The 23907-nt window shown below is 33.9% G+C and overlaps 2 non-coding genes across 2 annotated transcripts; both read right to left on the bottom strand.

Annotated features, from left to right (window-relative positions):
• Positions 1 to 371: 371 nt before the first annotated feature.
• On the bottom strand, positions 372 to 444 carry TRNAR-UCU. The gene has a single exon. It is a non-coding gene; the product is annotated as a tRNA-Arg (tRNA).
• A 162-nt stretch (positions 445 to 606) lies between these two features.
• Positions 607 to 679, bottom strand: TRNAR-UCU. Its single transcript has one exon. It is a non-coding gene; the product is annotated as a tRNA-Arg (tRNA).
• Between the last annotated feature and the right edge of the window lie 23228 nt (positions 680 to 23907).

Below are 23907 nucleotides of genomic sequence, written 5' to 3'. Positions count from 1 at the left end.
GTATTGAGTGGGGAATCAAGGGAGATTATTCAAACTCTACTAGGTGTTCTAACTAACATAGAGTAAGATATCTAGTTAGTTAAAGTCAATGGAGGTTCCTATGACCAGAATTGGTTCTAAATGGGCATTTTTTGGTTATCATAAGTGAATTGACTTGGGCGATTTTTGGTTACCATAAGTGAATTGACTTGGGCGTTTTTTGGTTATCATAAGTGAATTGACTTATCATATAGGAATTCTAGGAAGAGCCATGGTTTTATAAGCCAAAATATTATTGGGATCTTTATGATAGGTGTAACATCTATGAGGTTTGATTTATGATCGAATAAAATTACAATAAAGAAGTTTAAATCTAAAAACAAAAACAAAAACATGCCTGGTGGGACTCGAACCCACAATCGTTTGATTAGAAGTCAAACACCTTATCCATTAGGCCACAAGCACTTAATCAATAATAATTTTGTGGTTTACAATTATGATATAAATTCTCCGTTTGATGTGAAAAATGTATCATTGAGTGTTAGAGAAGGACTATAAATACATATTATATGTGATGGTCTATTGCTTAACCTAAAAAATTATAATAAAAAAAGTTATTAAATTAAACACGCCTGGTGGGACTCGAACCCACAATTGTTTGATTAGAAGTCAAACGCCTTATCCATTAAGTCACAAGCGCTTAATTATTCATAATATTATGTTTTACAATAATGGTATAGATCTTGCATTTAGTTTTTCACATTTGAAGTCCTTATTATGTAATTTTTTATGCAGATTTGTTTCCGCCATTCGTACAAATCCAAGTATCTTGGAGCTGTCAATGAGAGAATAATTATGAAACAACAATGATATATTAAAGGAACATCGTTTTGGTGGTTAAGGATATTAAACGATTTAGCGAATATAAGTAGTGTAACATCCTAGCCGAATATTACTTATTGAAATAAATTTATTAATAAATAATCAAAAGATAACATTTATTCAATTGATTTCCCAAGACTCGGGAAATAAAAAGCTTTATTATAAGCACCAAAATGTTAAAAACAAAAAATTTAATTCAACCTTACATATCTAAATCCAAATTTAAATCTAGATTACAAAAAATAATATAATAATTGTAGAAACAAAAATATCCCTAGGCTGCTCCGCTCCGACGCTAAGTCTTACCAGCACCTCCGGCAAAATCATTTGCTCCCATGTAACAAGTTACATGATCATCGACAAACACCCTTTGATGATTACATTGATCAATCTTTGCTGCCACGAGTGTCTACTTGCCCCTTTGACTACACGCCACTACTTGCCCCTTTCCTTAGTTGGCAGCCACAATTCTGATTCTCTCCCCTTTCTAACCCGAAACTAATTTTAATTATAATTATTAAGATTTTTCTCTAGCCAAGGTTCGAGCACATTACCACACCATTGCCAAGTCAATGCATAACCATTCAATCAATTCATGTTTCATGATAATTCTTATAAATTTAAGATTATATTATCACTCATCACGATCAAACATATTATTAAAAAAATAACTCATCAATGACATACACAATACTCAAACCCAAGTCCTCTCCATAATAACCAAGTATTATCAACCATTTGAGTTAGTATTATTTCACATCATAAACCCCAGCATTAAATGTCATAAAGGTTCTCATTACCCGCATTTTTTAAATAATTATTTATTTAATTATTTAAATTTCTCTAGTCTTACAAGTAGAAACATCTTAACACTCTCATGTTCTAAATGGGTTGAAAGGAGAGGTGGATTTGATGTTGGTAGGGAGGTATAATTGAATTTAATTTATTAGATGTTTGTTTAGAATTAGAGCTAAAAGTAATGGGATTAACATTATCCTATTATATTATCTTATTACATTATCCTACCACAACTACAAATAATGTCCATGGTTGACAATGTTGTTGATATAATTGGTGCAAGACTTACAAATTGGTTTTTCCGAAATCATAAGACGTAAACAATTGAATGAGGTCATCCTTCTAGGACATAAGAATAGAGTGGAGTCAAAGACTAGGAACTTAACCAAATTTGGGAAGGGCTTGAAGCAATTTTTCATTGAATATGACCTTAAGGAAGGAGACATCTCAATATTCGAAGTAGACAATGTAGAAACAAAACCAATAATAGATGTCTTTGTTAATGAGTGCTATTGTGACATTGTTCAGTTAGTGTTTTTGGAATAATTCATATTAAGATGTCTTTTGTGTTGATGAATGTTGTTAGTTGTAATTGTTTTGTGTTAGAAAACAATGTCTGTAATGTGCAATGTGCAAAATTTACTTTTTATGTCTTCATGTAGTTCATATGAATGAATGAATGAATTTCAATTTATTACCCATATGATGTTATAATGTGTAATAATATTTACTTTTTGAACAAAAAATGAATGACTAAATTGATTAACCATTTATGGTTAGATCAAATAATACTATTCTATGTTCTGTACACCTCGTGAAAACCAAAATACTCCATGACAGTTGTAGTTAAACACATGTGGGGAGCCACGTGCAAATAAGTAAGGAGTTGATTTAGGGTTTGTGTACCAATTGCAAACTGTTTTGAAATTTTGAGACATAAAGTTGTACATACCCATTATAGACCTCATAAATGACATTGAAGTTCTTAGTTATAGCACAATAGTCAATTGCAATGAGTTTTAACCAAATAATAAAATGATAGATGAAGTGAAATACATATGGAATCATGTTCAATTAAGTAGAGAGTTGCTTTATGATTTTAATACAAATTGTGGGTAGTTCTTAAATTATGAGACACCATGTTATACATACCTAATATAGACCTCACAAATGACGTTGGAGTCCTTAGGTATAACATTATAGTCCATTGCAGACAGTCTTAACCAAATAATAAAATGACAGTTGAAGTGAAATACATATGGGGAGCAATGTCCAATTAAGTGAGACATTGGTTTAGGAGTTTTGTACAAACTATGGACAATTCTGAAATTATGAGACACATGTTGTTTGTGCCAAATATGGACCTCATAAATGACAATAAAGTTATTAGGTATAACACAATAGTCCATTGCAGCCAGTCTTAACTAATTAATAAAATGACAGCAATAATATGTGAGAATGTATGTGCAAATAAGGGAGGGTTTCTTTAGCGTATTTGTAGAAATTATGGATAGTTCAAAAATTATTAGTCAACATGTTGTACATCCCTAATATGGAGCTCATAAATGACACTAAATTTCTTAGGTATTCATTTGGCATTTACAATTACTCCACTAAATACAATTTATTTAAACTTCATATTCAATGTTTTATAATTTAAATGTCTCTTGTTGTCGTTCTCTTACATTACTATAGTCCATAATACAATAAATTTACACCAATAACTTTTAACTAATAAGTCATATTCACGAAGAACTTGTTGTTTTCTACTGTTCTCTCCATCTAATGTGCATTGATCTATGTATTCCTCCGGAATATGCTGAAGTTGTTTCTGCACAACTACATATTGTTCACTCACAACAAAACACAATATTTAAGCCAAAAAATGTGCAAAATGCATAACAGAAATAAAAAAAAATTCAAATTACCTTTTCCTTATGTGGAATCTTCCTAACCATTACTTTTACAGATCCTATCAACTACAAAAAAAACATAAATAAATAATAAACGCAAGCAAATCACATTTCTAACACAACGCCAAACAACAAAACATTACACCAAAAAACACAAGAACAAAGGAAAAATCGTCCCCAACAATTAAAACATACATGCGTCAATGCCCTAACTACACACACCAACAAAACATTCCATACCACAACACACACTAACCAAAACAAAATGGAAAACACCAAATCCCAGCCTACCAATCAAAATATACATTTAACGTAAGAATGCCCTACCAATTTAAGAACGAAGATGAATAGGAAGGGTGACACTACGGATGTCAAAAATATCCGTACATGCAGGTATCCGCGGATAAAACCCGCAATGAGTAGAAACAAATATTAAAACTGGATACCCGCTACCCGCGAGTAAGAGTATTTTTGATACCCGCATGTTAACGGGGCGGGTACGTGTATCATAGTATCCGTACCCGTGGATACCCGTACCCGTGGATACCCGTACCCACTAAACTTTAATTCACAAAAATGCCCTTATATATATATACATATATATATATATATATGTATGTATATATATATATATATATACATATATATATATATATCACATATATATATATATATATATATATATATATGTATACATTCAAACTAATTTCCATTCAAACTAAACCTAAAAAAAAATTAAAGCTTCTTCTCTCCACTGCGTGGCAACTCCTTCTTCTCGACAACACCACGACTCCAACCCCTAAAACGCGTTCACCTTTTAGCCACCACCAACGACCTCCGCCGGAGGCTTCACCAGCGACACCATCACCCTTCTTTCCACCTCGTGCGAAACGCTGCTGCACCAGCGTCTCCTCCTCCGCTTCTCCAACGCATTCAAGATAGGGTTTGCACTGATCCCCTTCACGACCGCGAGGTCCAGCTGTTATATTTTATATAATAAAATTATATAAAATTATTATTCTCTATATAATTATTATTATGGATTAGCATTAATAATAAATTAAGTTATTCGTTAATATTAATTATTATATGGGTAATATATATAATTTTGGGTATTCTGATAAACGATCTGTGATGGGGTTGGATTGTTTAATAAACGGTCTGTGATGGGCTTGAATAATCAGATACATTTTGAGAGGTCCCTAGTCTCTGCTGAGGGGTTATAAAATTGATACCTATTAGTAAGTTTTTATGTAACAACGTAAAATACTCTTACGTTTGAAAATATCCATCAGAAAGAGAATAGTAACATCTCATACTACGTGCTTCCATGGATCCTTCATTAGTTCCAGGTACACAATTTTTAACTCATACTTGAATATATTGTATTATTGTATCTTATACATATATTTTTTCTATCAATTGGTATCAGAGCTATCAAGATACAAAATATAATTATTCATTATTCTTTTGGAAAGTGTATCATAATATTGAAAATTTAATAGAGAGGATTAATTACTGTTTAAAACCCTAATTATGTTTAAAATCCTAATTAAGTAAACCCCAATAATGATAAGTTTCTCTCTCGGCAGACCCAATTTTGTGGGTTTTATGTTTGCACAGTGCAAACCTAATTGTTCTTGAAAATCCTAATCGGTAGCCATGTCTGCAAGGATCACGATGCTGCATCGGAGGTCGTTTTTGTTTGTGCGCGGTGGTCATCTTTTGTTCGCGGCACATATTTGAACAGTGCACAACATGTTTGTGCGCGGTGGTCATCTTTTGTTCACTGCATCGGTGTAGATCTTTTTTCGCACTGTTCATCGGAGGTCTTTTGTTCGCGGCACTTTTGGTGGCACATATTTCGCACCTTAATGGCCACGTGCACTATCCGTCAGTTTCTTTTTTAATCTTTCAAAACATTAATTATCTATCAATTGACCATCCTCACTGTACACTATGGCTAAAAATTGCTATGCATGATGGCCACGTGCATTAATTATCTTTCAAAACATTAATGGCCACGTGCACTGTGGCTAAAAATTGCAGCGGCACCTTAAAAAAAATAATAATAAAATAATTACATTTAATATTAATAAAATAAATAAATAAATAAAAATTAAATTAATAATAATAACAATTATTATTATTATTATTATTATTATTATTATTTCATGCATTATATAATTTATTATATTTTTTGTTAAGCATGATATAATTTTATATAATTGTTAACTCACCTATCGTGGGTACACTTGTATGAAATTTTATGGAAATGATATAATTCAAATATTTTTTTAATTAATTTGATATTACATTAATATTAATTATACCCTGTCGGTATTTTATTATTAATGTATTTTATTTTTCTTGATACAATGTATTTTTTGAATTGCTTTTGTGAATTATTTGTCTTGTACCCTATCGGTATTAGATTTCTTTTGACATGAGATGTGCATTGTATTTTATTATATTTTATATTTTGTTTTATTTCTTATTTATTATGATTCGGGACCCTTAGGCGGGATCATAGTGAATAAGAAATAATTTGATATCATAGGCATATTTTGCTGTGTATTCAGAAACATTTATTTTGTTTATTTACACAATAAGTGTGTATTAAATGTTTCTTTGTTATTTTGATACCAGCTTCTTTGCCTATGCCCTTGACTTCGGTCAAAACTTTAAATGGGACAAATTTTTAGGACTGGAAAGAATCTTTGGATTTGTATCTAGCAATTACCAACATGGATTTTTCCTTGAGAGAAGCAGAACCTTCAACTCTTACGCCTGAGTCCACTATTGTCCAGAAAGCTTCTCGTGAAAAATGGGAACACTCAAACAGGGTGTGCCTGATGGTGATGAGATATACCATGGAGAAGTCTATTCGACATAGCATTCCGGATAATGACAATGCTAAGGATTTTATGAGATCAGTTGGTGAGAAGTTTAAAACTTTTGATAAAGCTCAAAAGGGTCAATATCTGTCACTTCTTGAGAAGACCAAATATGATGGTGTCAGTGGTGTTCGTGAGCATATGATGAAGCTTGTGCACTATTATAACAAAATCAAATCTCTAAAGGTAGATCTTGGTGATAGTTACTTGATTTGGCAGGTTATGGAATCTCTTCCTTCTTAGTTTGATGTGTTGAAGACTTCTTACAACACTCAAAAGGAGGAATGGACAATTGATGAAATGATAGCTGTAAGACTCGGGAAAATTAAATAGTTATTTAATTAATTATTTAATTAGGACGGGTAGCGAGAATATTTAAAGCAATAAATGTGAGGGACTATGGTGTGGAAAAGTACTAGCTCATGTGGTTGAGAGTGCTTTCTTGTGTGTGAGGACTTGGGTTCAAGTCCTATGTGTGCCACTTGGGTATTATTTAAATTATGCGTTTTTGTGTGTTTATATATTGAGTGCGTAGGAATGATGATAAATCTTTAAAATTGTGGGAGTCATCATGAAATCTGGATTAGTTGAATGGTTTGGCCTTGGTTTGGTATGTGCATGAGTGTGGGTTCAAACCTTGTTGAGAACTAACCTATTTTTCTTTTTGCCAAATTTCATTAACATGAATATGAAGGGGTTTAAGAACCCTAGCCGCCAATGAATAGGTAATTCAGAGGCTGGATGCAGCATGTGAGGGGGCTTAATTAACTATTAAGCTTTATTTTATTTAAATTTTCGTTTAGTGGTAAAAAGAGGTAATTAGAAAGGTAGTGAGTAAAGAAAAGGAAGAGAATTAGCAAGAGGAGGGGTATTGAGACAAGAGTGTGAGCGTTGGGTGGAGAGCAGCTGGTGTGGACGTATTGCAGGGAGGAATTGGAGAGGAAAAACGGTGTAACGGGTGCAAATCAAGAGAAGAGAGGGTTTTGCTTCAAAGCACACTCACCAATTCAGGTTGGAGCGAGGATAAGAGGTTAGGGGAGTTGTTTTATTGTTTTTCTGTTTGCAATCGAATAATTGTACAATGCCTTGAATCATAGCATGATCACTGCGTCGTTTTCTGCACTGTTGTATTGAATTTTCTGGATTTTTCCAGAAACCGCCTGGCGGTTCATTCCCTACCGCCAGGCGGCACATCAGACTGGTGTGTTGTTCTTGTTTTGGCATGAACCGCCTGGCGGCGATGAATTTCTGCCAGGCGGTGCGACACTGTTGCGTTCCTTTTTTTTGGTGATTTGAAATGTTGTTTGCGTGTTAATCTATTGGATTATTGGAATTGATATGTTTGGTTGCTATTGAATGTTTGATTGGGCGGAAGTCAATTGGAATTCGAAGTATGGCAATGTTCTAGGTATAATCGTGAATAAACCGATGTGGGAGAATTCAAGAGGGTAAAGGCCCAGGAGTCTGTATGCATTGAATTAAGAATAGGAAACTATTCCTTAATAGAGATGGGATCATTTCTGGGGAAATGGATGTAGTGGAACTGAGTACTGGAACAAAAGATGGAGGCTGTCATAGGTGTGAAAGAAACCTGGTTCGTGCAGGCACTGTTACTCCGCCTGGCGGCAAGCAAGGCGCCGCCAGGCGATGACGCGGCAGGAGGCTATTTCGTGAGGTCTTGGTGGCGGAATTGAGGGTAGAGATTTGGAGTAGATGAGGGTATTGGTAATTTGGCAACATAGAAAATTGGGGGAATAGAATATTGGGATGATTGATTTAAGGGGTGGTAAAGAGTAGATGTATAATTAATTAGGGGCTTGGATCGTGCATAAGGGAGAAAAGGGAGAGGGGAGAATTGTAATTACTATATCAGGTTTCTGGAAGCAGGGTATTGGTGAAAATGGCGACTAACTAGGGCTGATTATGACTAAACGTATTTTATGAGAGGGTTGAAGGGATAGCCAGGAGTGATGATAATTGATTTTGTCATATAGCATGGGGAATTATGGGGAACAATTCTAAACCGATTGAGAGGGAAGGTTGGCTTAATGCAGCGGGATGTACCTTAAAGTGTAATTTAGGGTATTAAATTGTGGATTGTGTCCTTAGAGGGGGATGAATTGCCTTACTGTAACAAAGCTCATATATAGTAGAAACTTGTATAAAGGGGTGACTATGGTAAAGTTTAGGTGTTGATACTTATGTTAGTTGTAGACTAACCATAATGTACATTTTATAAAATAGTTTATTCGGGACCCTGGAGTGGAGCCACGTATCAGATAAGACTAATTGAGTTGTTAAAAGAAAAAAAAAACCAAAGGGGTTTCGCTACTGATACAGCGCCTGGCGGCACGGGTAGGTGCGCCAGGCAGTGGGATAAGCGTCAGGGGTCCCTGTATGGGATGGTGCCTGGCGGCACGGTGAGGACCGCCAGGCGGTGACGAGAAAACAGTGGGTCTGGAAGGACGCTGGCGCCTGGCGGCGAGTGAATACCGCCAGACGGTCTGGAACAGTTTCGCCTGGCGGCGTGTGGGCCGAGCTAGGCGAAAATGCTATTGTTCTTTGCTTTCTGGTGTGTTGTTTTAACTGACAATGATGCTTTGCTTGGATCGGGAGATGCTGTGCCATGAGCGGGTAGGTTCATGGATGGTGTTTGACATGTGATGGTATGAACGGGGAGGTTCATATCCAGTTACTCTCACGTGGGGATACGAGCGAGGTAGGTTCGTATGTTCTGTGCTCACGTTGAGAGATGCCACGTGCGGGGAGGTACGGGGGCTGGTGGATCACATGTGTTGGACTACGGGCGAGCAGGTCCGTAGAGTAGGACTACGAGCGGGGAGGTTCGTAGAGCAGGAGTACGAGCGAGGAGGTTCGTAGAGGCAGGACCACGAGCGGGCAGGTTCGTGTGAGCATCAGGTTCCCGAGTCCAAGGCTAACAAATTGTATGATTTGAAGACTGATAAGTCTTGGGGTTAAGGTCTTGGCCAAGAATTATATATAATGAATAAAATGGGTATATGATTTATCTCGTGTTTTATATACTTGTTATTTTATTTTCTCAACTCACCCTTTCTGTTTGTGTGTGGCGATGATCGTGTAATTCGTTACACGGGAGCAGATGTTGATACAGGTGGTGCTGAGGATGTTCAGATGGCGGAGTGAGGGCTAGCCTGGGATTAGAGCTAGGATTTTTCTCTTACATGTATTATTTTAAGTTTTATTATGAACACGAATAATGGGAACTTGTAACCATTGACTAATTATGATATACATTTTGGCGCGTGCTTTCATGAAATTGAATATTCCCGCGTTGGGATTTTTATCGAGACGACTGTTAATATAATTAATTTCTTTTAATATTTATTTTTAAGTAATATTCCCTAGGGATGTTACAATAGCTATTATTTCTCAAGAGGAAGCATCGATTAAAAAGACCAAGTCTCATAGTGTGCAGTTTACAGCTACTATTTCAAGCACTAAACCTGTGAAAAAGGGCTTCAAAGGTAAAGCTCGTCCTGAAAAAGGGAACACAGGGAAAGCACTAGTGGTTTTGGAGCCTAAGAAGAAGTACTTCAAGGGAAATTGTGCCTATTGTAAGAAATTTGGACACAAGCTAGCTGATTGTTATATTCTTAAGAAGAAGAATGCTGATAAGGAAGGTATACTCCTATATGCTCTAGCTTGTTTTGAATCTAATGTTATTGATGTTCCTCCCAATTCTTGGTGGTTAGACTCGGGTGCTACTATTCATGTTGTGAATTCTTTACAGGGGTTCATAAGTCTGAGAAAACCAAGTGATGTCGAGTCCAAGATTATCATGGGAGATGGAGCTAGAGCACTAGTTGAAGACATAGGAGTAGTTTCTTTAAATTTACCTTCTGGACATGTTTTGTTATTAAAAGACGTTGTTTATGTACCTTCTATGAGAAGAAATTTGATTTCAGTTTTAATTTTGGACAAATGTGGCTACACTTTTGAATTTGGCAATGGTAAACTTGTTGTTTATTTCAATTCAATTATTGTTGGCTCAGGAGTTTTATATGATGGACTTTACATGCTGAATCTAAATGATATGTCTGTTAATTCTGTTATTGGACATAAGCGTAGTAGAGTTGGTGAAAATTCCTCTATGTTGTGGCATAGACGTCTGGGACATATTTCTAGACCTCGGATTGAGAGGTTGATTAAAGAGGGTATTCTGCATGATTTGGATTTTTCTGATTTTGATACTTGTGTTGATTGTGTTAAGGGCAAGCTTACCGCAAAAGTAAGGAATACAGGAGCAAACAGGAGTGATAATGTGTTGGAGCTTATTCATACTGATATATGTGGACCTATCACACCCACTTCTATGGGCGGATATAGGTATTTTATTACGTTTATAGACGATTATTCCCGTTTTGGCTGGATAGATCTCCTACAGGAAAAATCAAGTTCCTTGGATGCTTTTAAGTCTTTTAAAGCTGCTATTGAGTTGAAAACAGGAAAGAAGATAAAATGTGTAAGGTCTGACAGAGGTGGAGAGTATTATGGCAGATATGATGAGACTGGAAGACATCCTGGACCTTTCGCTAGATTTCTTGATGAATGTGGTATTGAAGCTCAGTATACTATGCCTGGTACTCCTCAGCAAAATGGAGTTGCAGAAAGGAGAAATCGCACTCTTTTAGAGATGGTGAGATGTATGTTGAATCATTCCTCTTTACCAGATTTCTTTTGGGGAGATGCTTTAAGAACTGCTGTGTATATTCTTAATCAAGTACCTAGCAAGTCTGTTTCAAAGACTCCTTATGAACTCATGTTTGGGAAGAAGCCAAGTTTGAGACATTTCCATGTGTGGGGCAGTAAGGCGGAGGTGAGGTCTTATAATCCTCAATTAAAAAAACTTGATCTCAAGACTATCAGTGGGTTCTTTATTGGTTATTGTGTGGGTTCTGGTGGTAGCAGGTTTTATTGTCCTTCTCACTCTATGCGGGTTATTGAGTCTGACCGTGCGGTATTCTTTGAGGATGATTTGGACAGTGGGAGCAATACACCACGACCAGTCACTTTTAGAGAAGATCGTGTTGTTATTCCCGTGCCATCCATTTATCTTCCCGCAGATAATGTCGTTCCAGTTGTCCGTGATGAAAATGAATTTGTTCCAGATCTTGTTGATGCCACATCACCTGTAGTAGATGAACAAGTTCACAATTATGTTGTTGAAGAAATTTCTTTGAGGAGATCTCAAAGAGTACGCAAATCTTCTATATCTGATGATTATCTAGTGTATCTTCAAGAGCATGAATATGATCTAAATAATGTTGATGATCCTACTACTTTTGAAGAGGCTATCTCTAGTTCTCATGGTGATGATTGGTTAAATGTTATGCATGATGAGTTAGCTTCTATGGCCCATAATGATGTTTGGGATCTTGTGAATTTGCCACTAGGTTGTAAACCAGTTGGGTGTAAATGGGTCTTCAAGACTAAGCGTAGTCCAGATGGAAAAGTTGAAAGGTATAAAGCCAGACTTGTAGCAAAAGGCTATAGTTAGAGGGATGGCATTGATTATAAGGAGACTTTCTCACCGGTCTCTACTAAGGATGCTTTTCGTGTTGTTATGGCTTTAGTAGCTCATTTTGATTTGGAGCTTCATCAAATGGATGTCAAAACAGCTTTTTTGAATGGAGATTTATTTGAAGAAGTGTATATGGTTCAACTTGATGGTTTTTCTAAAAAAGGTAAGGAGCATTTGGTTTGCAGGTTGAAGAAGTTTATTTATGGACTAAGACAAGCTTCTAGGCAATGGTATTTGAAATTTGATCAGGTGGTCACTTCTTTTGGCTTCAAGGAAAATGCCTCAGATCAATGCATTTACTTGAAGAAAAATGGGAGCTATTTCATCATTCTTGTTTTATATGTTGATGATATTCTTCTTGCTAGTAGTAGTTTGAACTTTTGATTAAGACAAAATTTATACTAAATAGCCACTTTGATATGAAGGACCTTGGTGATGCTTCTGTTGTTCTGGGCATTCAGATCTCTCGTGACAGGTCACGTGGCATTCTTGGTTTGTCTCAAAGAGGATACATAGATAAAGTCCTCAAGAGGTTTAACATGCATTCTTGCTCCTCATGTGCAACACCTGTTCAAAAGGGTGACAAACTCTCCAAATCTCAGTGTCCTCAAAATGATAATGACAGAGTTGAAATGAAAAAAATCTCATATGCTTCCGCTATTGGTAGTTTAATGTATGCTCAAGTTTGTACTCGTCCCGATATTGCTTTTGCTGTTAATGCTTTAGGGAGATACTTGAGTGATCCTGGTTTGGATCACTGGAAAGCTGTTAAAAAGGTCTTTAGATATTTGCAGGGAACTAAGGATCATATGTTGACCTTTAAGAAATCTGATCAACTTCAGGTCATTGGTTATTCTGATTCTGATTTTGCTGGTTGCCCTGACGACCGAAAGTCTACTTCTGGCTTTATTTTTATGATGGCAGGAGGAGCCATTTCTTGGAAGAGTGTTAAACAAATTCTTACAGTTACTTCCACTATGGAGGCAGAGTATGTTGCTTGTTATGAAGCTACTTGTCAAGCTGTGTGGCTTAAAAATTTGATTTCTGACTTTCAAATTGTTGAAAGTATTTCTAGGCCACTTGTGATATATTGTGACAACACTGTTGCCGTCCATTTATCTCAAAACAACAGAAGTTCTACTCGCTCAAAGCATTTTGATATAAAATTTTTGTTTGTTAGAGAGAAAGTTTTGGATTATCAAACTCGGATTGAGCATACTGCTACAGAAAATATGTTAGCAGACCCACTAACTAAAGGCTTATCTGTTGGAGTTTTTCAAAATCATGTAACTCATATGGGTGTGGTTAAGTCTTTTGATGTATTGGGTTAGTAGGAGTCTGAGATTTACACTTTATATTATTATGGTTTTCATGAGATGTAAATTTGTCAATGACGTCAGTTTCATTACATCTTTTCTCTTTCTACATAGAGAATTTATGAACCATTTTGGGATCACATATTTATTATGTTTGTTTTTATTCTATATATTATCCATTATTTAAGAAATCTAAGCATATGGTAAGTATCCCTATCGGATATTATCTTTGTGATTTATGTTTATATTTCTTAATTGGTATTTGTACTTATGTTGCAATTGATATAATTAATTTATTTATTAATGTTATCCAAGTGGGAGAATGTTATATTTTATATAATAAAATTATATAAAATTATTATTCTCTATATAATTATTATTATGGATTAGCATTAATAATAAATTAAGTTATTCGTTAATATTAATTATTGTATGGGTAATATATATAATTTTGGGTATTATGATAAACGATCTGTGATGGGGTTGGATTGTTTAATAAACGGTCTGTGATGGGCTTGAATAATCAGATATATTTTGAGAGGTCCCTAGTCTCTGCTGAGGGGTTATAAAACTGATATCCATTAGTCAGTTTTTATGTAACAACGTAAAATACTCTTAGGTTTGAAAATATCCATCAGAAGAGAACAGTAACATCTCATACTACGTGCTTCCATGGATCCTTCATTAGTTCCAGGTACACAATTTTTAACTCATACTTCAATATATTGTATTATTGTATCTTATACATATATTTTTTCTATCACCCTTCTCTCCACCTCGTGCGAAACGCTGACCAGCGTCTCCTCCTCCGCTTCTCCAGCGCATTCAAGATAGGGTTTGCACTAATCCCCTTCACGACCACGAGGTCCAGCTTCCTAGATACTGCCGTCAGTGGTTTCAACTACCACCGGCATGGACGTCGGCGGCCATTCGTCCCCAATCCTCGACTCTCCTCTTTCGCGAGAGAGAAAGGTGCCATAGACTTTGCAGTTCGTCACCACCGTTTTTGTTTTGTGTTGGGTTGTTATGGGGAATTTGGGTGTTTTGTTGTATATGTGAATGTTGCATAACAGCGACTCGAGGATGATGAACGATGAAATCTTTGAGTTGGTAGCAGTGGGCGTGTACGCTGTTTTTGGTTTTTATGCAGGTGTGATAAGGATGAGAAAAAAAGATTAATTGATGGTGGAAGAGTGTGTGCAGTGATGATGATTTTTGTACCCTAGAGGAGTGTAGAATACGAAGAGTGTATGGTTTTTTGCGTGAAGGTTTTGCCTGTGGGAGTGTGAGTACGATGAAGGTTCTTAATGAAAAGAGAGAAGGGTGGTTCAGGTTCAACGCTGGAAGATGAGAAATGGGAATTGCATGGCTGTAATGATTGTTTTTGTCCTCTCTATCTAGCAGACGAAGATTGGTGGTAATGGATAAGGTGGGATTGACGATTTCGTGTGTGTTGGACGGAGATGATGATAGTGATTCAGATGAGTTTGAGAGTAAGAAATGGTGGTGAAGGAATTGTCGAGGAGGTGAAGCTATGAATGGATGATGATGTGCGAGAGCGGGGAAGGGAGTAAACATAATAAATAACAACACTCAATTCAAACCAGTTCATTGCATACATTCATAAGCATTCAAAGCATTATTATTAGATAAAGCTAACAGAAGTTAAGTAGCTATGGCATTTACCTTGCATATGAAATCTACTGCACACGGCTCCGCGCCTTGTTGTAAAGTCTCTTGACTGTATTCTCCTACAGGATACAATTTCCTAGCCGAGAGTGTGCCCAGATTTTCTTTCCTCTCTTGTTCTTGTTGTGTATTCTGAACTGTATTTTGAAATTGTGTATCTTCTCCTCTTCGTGTTCTCCTCCCTTATGTGAAATTGTGTTCGAGATCTATCCTTCCTCTCCTCCACGAGTGAGTTGCTCCCTTGTGCCAGAAAGTCCCTTTTTTCAAATGGTTTGACCGTTGTTATTACCGTGGCAGTTTCCTCTTTCGTTCATATTTTGTGTTGATTTTTAAAACAGGGCCACAACAGTGATACACCTTCCCATCCTTTCCGTTCTCATGCCAAGTCTTAAAAGTGACAGTTTCACATTCAATTGACTTTCATTTTACTTTTTTTCATTTTCATTATTTTCCCTTTTTATATTTTTTTCAAAAAAATAAAACGAAATAAAATAAGAAAAGTAAACAAAAATATTAAAATTTAAATTAAAAATTTAAAGATAAAATCAAAAATTAAAAAAATTAAAAAAAAAATAAATAAATAAAACAAGATAAAATTAAATAGAAATTAAGATAGGATGAAAGTAAAAGTAGGAATATATCTATACTCAAATCAATGCTCACTTTTTCCTATTTTTTTCCCTTCTCCTAATTATTTTAAAAAAATTATTTCTTACCAGGACGAAATTGAGTGTTGATAGATTAAATATTTATTTTTTAAATAATTTTGTAAATACTCGTGGGTACCCGTAGATATCCACAAATATGAAAAAAATAGGCAAGTACTCGCATAATGGATACCCAACGGATATGGATACGAGTACGAAGCAGATATTTATCTAGCGGCTAGGGTACGGAAGAGCTATTACTCGTACCCCACCTGCCCTGTTGACATCCCTAGGTGACACCAATCACAAATGCTTACATGAAGTGAACCACCACCTAAGTTCCCTTTAAAAACACAGACGACAGAATGGAGGCACAAAGGCGACAATGCCCTACAAAATCATAACGAAGCCCAATGATTGAAAGTAGAAATGAGTGATCATTTCTTTATCTTAATCAAAATCACTTCTCTTCAAAGGTTTTAACTTTCGGTGGTTCCCAATTCCGAAACATTTTTCCCTCTTTTCCCTTTTCTTCTTTTCCCTTTTCTTCCCTACCACACGTGTGACAATTTCTCATAGAAAAACAAATCTATTTCTAAAATAAATAAAAAATGTGACACATTAGTTATGTCAAAATATCATTTTCACTATTATTTTACATTTAAGTGCATACCACATCTATTTCTTCATTCTTTTATATTAGTGTTAATCCTTTTTAGTTTAATAGGTCAACCTTGTGGCAGCCTTTGTGTATATTTACCTATCCTTGCATCACATTGCCACATTTGAAAGAAAAAAGCCATTCTACTACTTCTCTCTCTTCTGGATCACGTGAGTTTTTAAGTGAAAGTAAAACCCATACAATCCGCAATCTCTTCTCGTAGGCCACATGCAATTGGTTCCTTATTTATGATTGGAGTGCAATTTTTGTTTTGTTTTAGTATTATATATAGGTTTAATTACTCGTATAGTACCCAGTTTGGAACTAGTGTGTCAAATAGGTACCCAGTTTTAAAAAAGTGTCAATTGGGTACCCGGTTTTAAATCAAAATCAACACAATGACATCTTATAGTGACACTGACATGTGGCATTACAATGCCACGTGGCATTGACAATGCCACGTGTCACACACAAGGACTTGACACGTGGCATTTTTATTTATTTTTTAAAAAAAAAATTAAAAATTAAAAAAAATTAAATTTTTTTAAAAAAAAACAAAAAAAAACCACAGATTGACACGTGGCACGTTGACTAACGGCGTTAGTCAACTCTGTCTAAAAGGGACCTAATTGAAGCAATTTTCAAAAGTTGGGATGCAATTGACACTTTTTTAAAACCGGGTACCTATTTGACACACTAGTCTCAAACTTGGTACTATACGAGTAATTATACCTTATATATATATATATATATATATATATATATATATATATATAAGGTATAATAGTTGAGGAAGGGCCTATGACTACAAGTGAATATGAATCATCTTCATCCTCTAGGGGCAACTAGGGATGTTAATTATTAGTTCTCTATGTAGTTCATAAGGCAACCAGGGCTTTTAATTGGATAGCTGCATCTTGGTCCATCTGTGGGCAGCTTTGTGTTTCTATTTCTCTTTTATCATGTTGTTGCAGTTGGGCGTGATGAAGGAGTGTTTCTTTGTTTTGCTTGTATTTTCAGCATGTGGTTAGGTGCATGGTAGCAAGAGCGAACCTTGGTTATGACTAAGGGGAGCCCGGGCTCCCCCAAATTTTTTTTATTTTAATTGTTATTTATATATTTTTAAAATTATTTTTATACATTATTTTTTTATTTAAATTAAGTTTATATTATAAAAAATTATAATAAAAAATATAATAAAGATAAAATAAAAATTAACTTGATAAAGACTTTGTTAATGTAAGAAATTAATGTTCTATTTCTAGTTATAAGGTAAACCAGCAAGAAAGTGTAAGAGGAAAAAAAAGACAAAAGATAAATTGAGAAATCGATATTAAAGAACAAAGATATTAAAAAACGCATTCTCACATTATCTCTTAGAGAGAGATTGAATAACACATTTTCACATGATCTCTACCAAATTAAGTGTTTCCCAAATTAGTATGAATCTTGATTACGATTTTAGGAATTCTTTTATGAAATTGATATAAACCATAATTATATTTTTCTCCAAAGAAATATAATCCTAAATGTAGAAATTTAGAAATTTTTATGTTTATTTTATTGGTTATTTTATGCTATGATAGTGAATGATATTCATTTTTTTCTTCTATTATCATATGTAATTGTTTTGAAGAGAGAGAATGAAGAGTTTTTTTTTTTTAATTTAAAAAGAATAATTTATATATACAAATTTGAATTTGGCACTAAACTTTTTGTCCAAGTTCCGCCACAGCATTGTAGGATAATGTGCATTTACCTGCATGAAAACATTTTTGTTTAGAGTGCTTTCTTTGGACAAAATGCAAACTCATTAGGTTACGGTGCAGCCACGTGTTGCAATTAATCGCATAACTCATAATGGTTTCGGGCAATCACCTATTTGGGTTATAGGTTTGGCCATAGTGTTAGTGTAAGACCCGAGAAAATTAAATAAATAAATATTTATTTATTTAATAAATGTTATAGGACTCGAGAAAATTGAATAAATAAACATTTATTTAATAAATGCGAAGACGAGATTCCTAAGTTAATTAATGTGGAGAAAGAAGACAAGAAATAATACTAGCTTAAGTGCTTGAGAGTACGTCTTTATTATGAAAGGACTGGTGTTCAAATCTTGTGTATACCATTAGGGTGTTAATTTAATGGTTTTATTATTTTAATAATATGCTGGACCATAGGGCCTGATAATATAATCTTATATGCATAAGAATTATCAAGAAAATCTTGGTTAAAGTAAGAATTATAATATTTTCTTTTTTAGCCTTAGTGGCATTTTGGGTAGGTGAAGAGTTGAAGGTAGGTTCCATGAATCTTGACGTAGACAAGGGATTTAATTGGGTATAATTAGACATTAAGGGTGAAATTAAGTAATTAAATTTTTTTTTATTTTTTTATTTTAATTAAATTAGTTTTGAATTGAAAAGCTAAGTGAGGGAGTGGATTAGTGAAGGAAACATAGTATTTTCGTGGGGCTGACTAAGGGAGTTTTCAAAACCCTAACAACAGAACCTAAGATAGAGTTAGAAGGCTGGAAGGAGTGCCCAAGGGTAGAGGGCAAAGGTAGGACAAGTTTGGTCCAAAGAAGAACGTTAGGAGAACAATTAGAGCGGGATTTCCAGGTAAGGGGAGCTCCACCTTGTATTCACATTATTCATTTTATTCAAGGATGCTTTGAAAATTATTTATGATATGAAATAGAAGTTTGAGTGTATTTTATTTTGTGATTGTTATTTTTATACAATTTGGATTTTTATATGTGCGAAAGAAAAATGCATCAAACTTATGCTTTGTGCGAGATGTCCATAAATTCTAGCTTTGTTTAGTCGTTCACGACTTATCTTTTATTTGTTCCGTGGAAGCATAAGCATGAACTTGTGTTTTGAATGGATGATTAAAATTTCATTTTTCAATCAAAGCAATTGATGGGGTGTGTATCCTTACTATTTTATGTTTTGGGCATATTTACTATTGTTTTAATTTATTTTATTTAAATTAGTAATATCCGGGTGAGATGTTACAATTAAAGTGGGTTTGCTTCTTGTGCATGGCGTGATAGTGTGATTTCGTTTGATTTGAATACCATTTTTTCGGTTAGTTGCTTGTGTGAATTACTGGTGGGTTAAGAGTTGTACTAGTGTAGCTACTTCTAGTTCATTTTCGTGGGCCGATAGGCCGTTTGGATTTCACTTTGGACTATTGAAGTGAGTAAGAAGGACATGTTGTTGTGAGGTTTACCGTCGTACCTAGAAAAACACGAATGACTCTTTCTCTTGTGCGAGGCAATGAAAATGGGTCCTTTTCACTTGTGTGAGGTAGTGGAAGAGAATGGGTTGGAGTGATGTACTCTCTCGCTTGTGCGAGGCAGTGGAGGGAGGAAAGATGTTTCGCCTTAGTTCCGACTAATTGCTGAATATAGTGCTCGGTATGTGATCACTGAAGTTGTTACTTGTAAGTCCTTGAGGAGTAAGGGAGACAAGTTCAGTGTTGGGATGGCAAGACGACTTAAACCACTTGGTTCTAGGAAACTAGATGTGGTAGGAAACATGTGACGGGAAAACCACCACGTGGTTGTGATTATCATGCTGAAGTATTTTTACTTGGTTGGATGTGATGTTTAGTATTACTTGTAATGTCTTATTTCGCTTATATATCATTGTCTATAATTATCTTACCCATGTTTGTTTTGTGTGTGAGTGATAATCGTATGACGTGTGTGCTAAATGAGAGCAAGTGAGAATGCAAATGTTTTTGGCGCACAGTAGATCAAGGAGAGGATGGGATGAACTCGGAATTTCTATTTTATAAGTGGTTTTAAAATAAATATTAAAGACGATGTAATTTTCTTTTATTTGTTGTTTTTATTTGAAAAATTTTAGACAATTGATGTTTTGAACTACAAAATTTAAAATTAAATTATAAACTTTTGCTTAAGTACTTTTCCAGCCATAATCATTTTACGCTAAGATGTGTATGATTTATATATTTCTGTGATATCCTAAATTCAGATGTTACAGGGTCCACGTCAATTGACGTCTGTTACACGGGGTTCGTAGTCAAATTTGATTTAGAAGTCTTTTGCAACAGAAGTCGACGCCATTTTGCAATTTTTTTATAATACAAATCTCTTAACAGTGAATCCTTATGGAAGCACCTCTCAACGATATTCTATTCCTTTGCAATTTATATTTACCAACCAATTTTGAGCATCCTATCATTGGTTTTAATATTGGTGATACCCATTTTCCTACATTGCTCACTTTTCGTAAACTGAAGGTTTCTACTTCGTTAACCGTTAGATCGAGCTGAAATATTAACAGTTGATCCTTAACACCTAGTTCTTGGCTTTGACCAGTCGGATCTGGAATCATAGCACTGTAGTGAGATCAGTTTTTATCGCAAGGTCCCTGTAGTTTGGTTGTTGACAACATTGACCTTCATTGCTTGTTTGGTGCATAACTTTCTCTATAGTTATTCAATTAAGTTAGTTCTTGTTGAATTTGGTTCTTGATTCAATCATCTTTAATTTGAATATAAATACAAAATTTTTAGAGTTTTACACAAGCTGTAGGTTTATTTCTAAAATCCCAAATCGTTTGCATAATGTGTTTTTAAGTTGGATTGGATAAAAATTATAAGAATTAGTTATTTTTCAAGAGAGAAATATGTTGTATGATTTTAATATGTGTCTTCAAATGCTTGTGTGAGAATATAGTAGATTCCATGGGGGAGTTCATATTTGATTTAATTAGTAGTGTGTTCATTGATGTAAGGAGTCAGTACTGGAGGTTTATCCTGATACTCTAATGCTCATTCAAGACTCATGTAGAGTGGAATGAGTCATGTGGTGAGAGGGGCAGGAGGTCCTGTCTTTAAGAATAACCTCAGGGTTCTTATGACGGTTAAAGGGACTAACCGGTGCGTTGTTCTGCAATTCTTTTGAGTGTTATATATATATATATATATGTGTGTGTGTGTGTGTGTGTGTATGTGTGTGTGTGTGTATGTATATATGTGGTATATATATATGCTCGAGAATTTTGCTCTATGATGGAGTCCCTTTTTAAGTAGTGTTATCTTGTAGTTTCTTGCTTTGTGAGCAATTTTTTTCAATTTAAAGTAATCTATGTTTAAATTGTGTTTATGGCATATGTTTTGTGCCTTAATTTTCCTGTTGAGTATATTTTGGATGACAGTAAAAGGTTAACTCTGATATGCTTCTACCTTGACTCTATTTTATTATGATTATGAGACTTTTTATTTATTAGAATTATCTATTAAATGGGATGTCACAAAGTAAAATGCCGCAATAATTGTCACTTTATACCTTATATAAAGTAGTGTTTTAACTATGTAAATAATGACATTTAAAAACATCCAAATATGTAAAAATAAACCCTACAATTTATACGATTTTTGTAGTGTTAATACCTAGTTTATAATAATTCAATGTAAATATAATAAATTTAAATAATTATTAAATAACATTTGTTACAAATTTATGTAGTTGCATTTTAATTTTTCATCCTAATTTAATTGATATATAAGTAAAAGAAAAGACATACAAGTAAAATTTCTCTGTCTAATGACTGCAGATGAAGTTTGTTTTAGCTAAGTCATGAAAAAAAAAATCAATAAATTGATTAATTAAGTTTTATTTATTTCATAATTCTATTAAAACAAACAGGTGGTCCCCCTTGGCTATAAACAAAAGGAGCTCCTTAATAATTTGAGTTAAATTAAGTAATGTTACCTCATAAACTTAACAATTATTTGTTGGATAATAGTGTTTTATTTGCTATGATAAGAATATTGAAAGCAAACTCATCATTCATTCCTAAATCAATGATGAAATTGTACACATACACTTTCTCTTAACCGACCATGACTTTTCTTCACTTTAAATATTATCATTTCTCAACTTCCGACTCATTCTTTTATTATAAATTATCTATTCTAATAAGACAAACTTTTTTTTAATAAAATTTTCTCTGTTTGGTAAGAAGAAAAAGTTTGCTTAGTCGGCACTCCTAAAAATGCTAATCATTTTCACCATTTTTTTTTCCACAATCATTAGTATAAGAAAAACTTTGAAGAGGAGATTCTCGATGAGAAGTGCTTCTTTGTCATTACTCTCTCATGGACCAATTATAATTTTTATACAATAATTAATATTCTACAAAATTTTATGATTATAAAACCCATAAGTAAAAAACATCAAATAAAACAATACAATATAATATTGTAAAACACATTATTTATGTTTCTCCCAAGAAAAAAAAAAACATTATATAAAGACACAATATAATCAGTTTAGTGGTGAAGAAAAATTACTCTCTACAATAAATAAGTTATATAGCAATCGTAATTAGTTACTGAAAATTTTAGCCACATGTGTTAGTATATGTGGAAATGACTATTTTAGGATTATTTTAGATTTTTTTTATAAATATAATTCTTTTATGTTTAGAGTTATTTGTATCTATCCAAATTTCTTTTAATATATATTTATTTAAATACTTAATAATCATTAGGTCTTGTGATATTAATATTAATAATGGGATATGTATTAATTTATTCTATAGTTCTCAAAGTTAGAATACATTGTGTTTCAAAATATATTAACAAAAACTAATAACTATTTTAAAACTTTAACAATACATTTTTTTTAAAAATAAACTTTAACGAACTATTTACTATATTAATATACTAATCCTTCAGTTTTCCATTTCTGCTCTTGAGCTATTGTTATCTTCGGCTCCTAATATTGCTCTTGTATATAAAAATATATGATCATCGCATTAGAAAGAAAACAAGAGCACACAAATTTAAAGGTAAACTGATGCATAAAAAATTAATGAGAATTAATATACTAGAAATAGTAACATATCAAACTAATTATGAATAATCTCAAAGTATATTTGGTATAAAATAAATTCTTTAATCATCTTGTCTCATCTCTCCGTACATTACTACACAAAAACTCACTCAATGAACATTATCTTCAAATACCAACAAAAAACTCACATAATGCATTTGAAAGGATAAGCTTGATATCAAAACAGTAGTAACTTACAATAGAGATTATCAAAACATTTATGTGCTCAAAATCAATCTTTAACTTAGTCCTTCTCATTTGTCCATTTATACCTTCCATTACTTCAGTCCAATAACACATTCAACAAATACATTTAATTATAATGAATCAGCTCAGCCCAAAAACGTAAATAGTTCACATTCATCAATTCAAACATCAGGTATCAATCCACATGTCTTAGCCCATAGCCAAAAAATGCAATAATCAATATTACCACCAAATAATTGTTGGTATCGACTAGACAGTGGTCAAAAACCAAGAAGGGGGGCTGAATTGGATTTTATAAAACTTAACAGGTTCAAAAATTTTCTCAAAATTTTACTAATTCACTTAAAGTCGCAGTTGCTTTAAATGCAAGTGCTGATAAATAAAGAGTTTAGGGAAGAAGATAAACACATATAGTTATACAGGTTCGGATCAAAAGACCCTGCGTCCAGTTGTTAATCTCTTAAACAAAGAGATT

The sequence above is a fragment of the Vigna unguiculata genome, chromosome 4 (assembly GCF_004118075.2).
Source record: "Vigna unguiculata cultivar IT97K-499-35 chromosome 4, ASM411807v1, whole genome shotgun sequence".
Classification (NCBI taxonomy): domain Eukaryota; kingdom Viridiplantae; phylum Streptophyta; class Magnoliopsida; order Fabales; family Fabaceae; genus Vigna; species Vigna unguiculata.
This window is presented reverse-complemented; position numbering and strand designations above follow the sequence as displayed.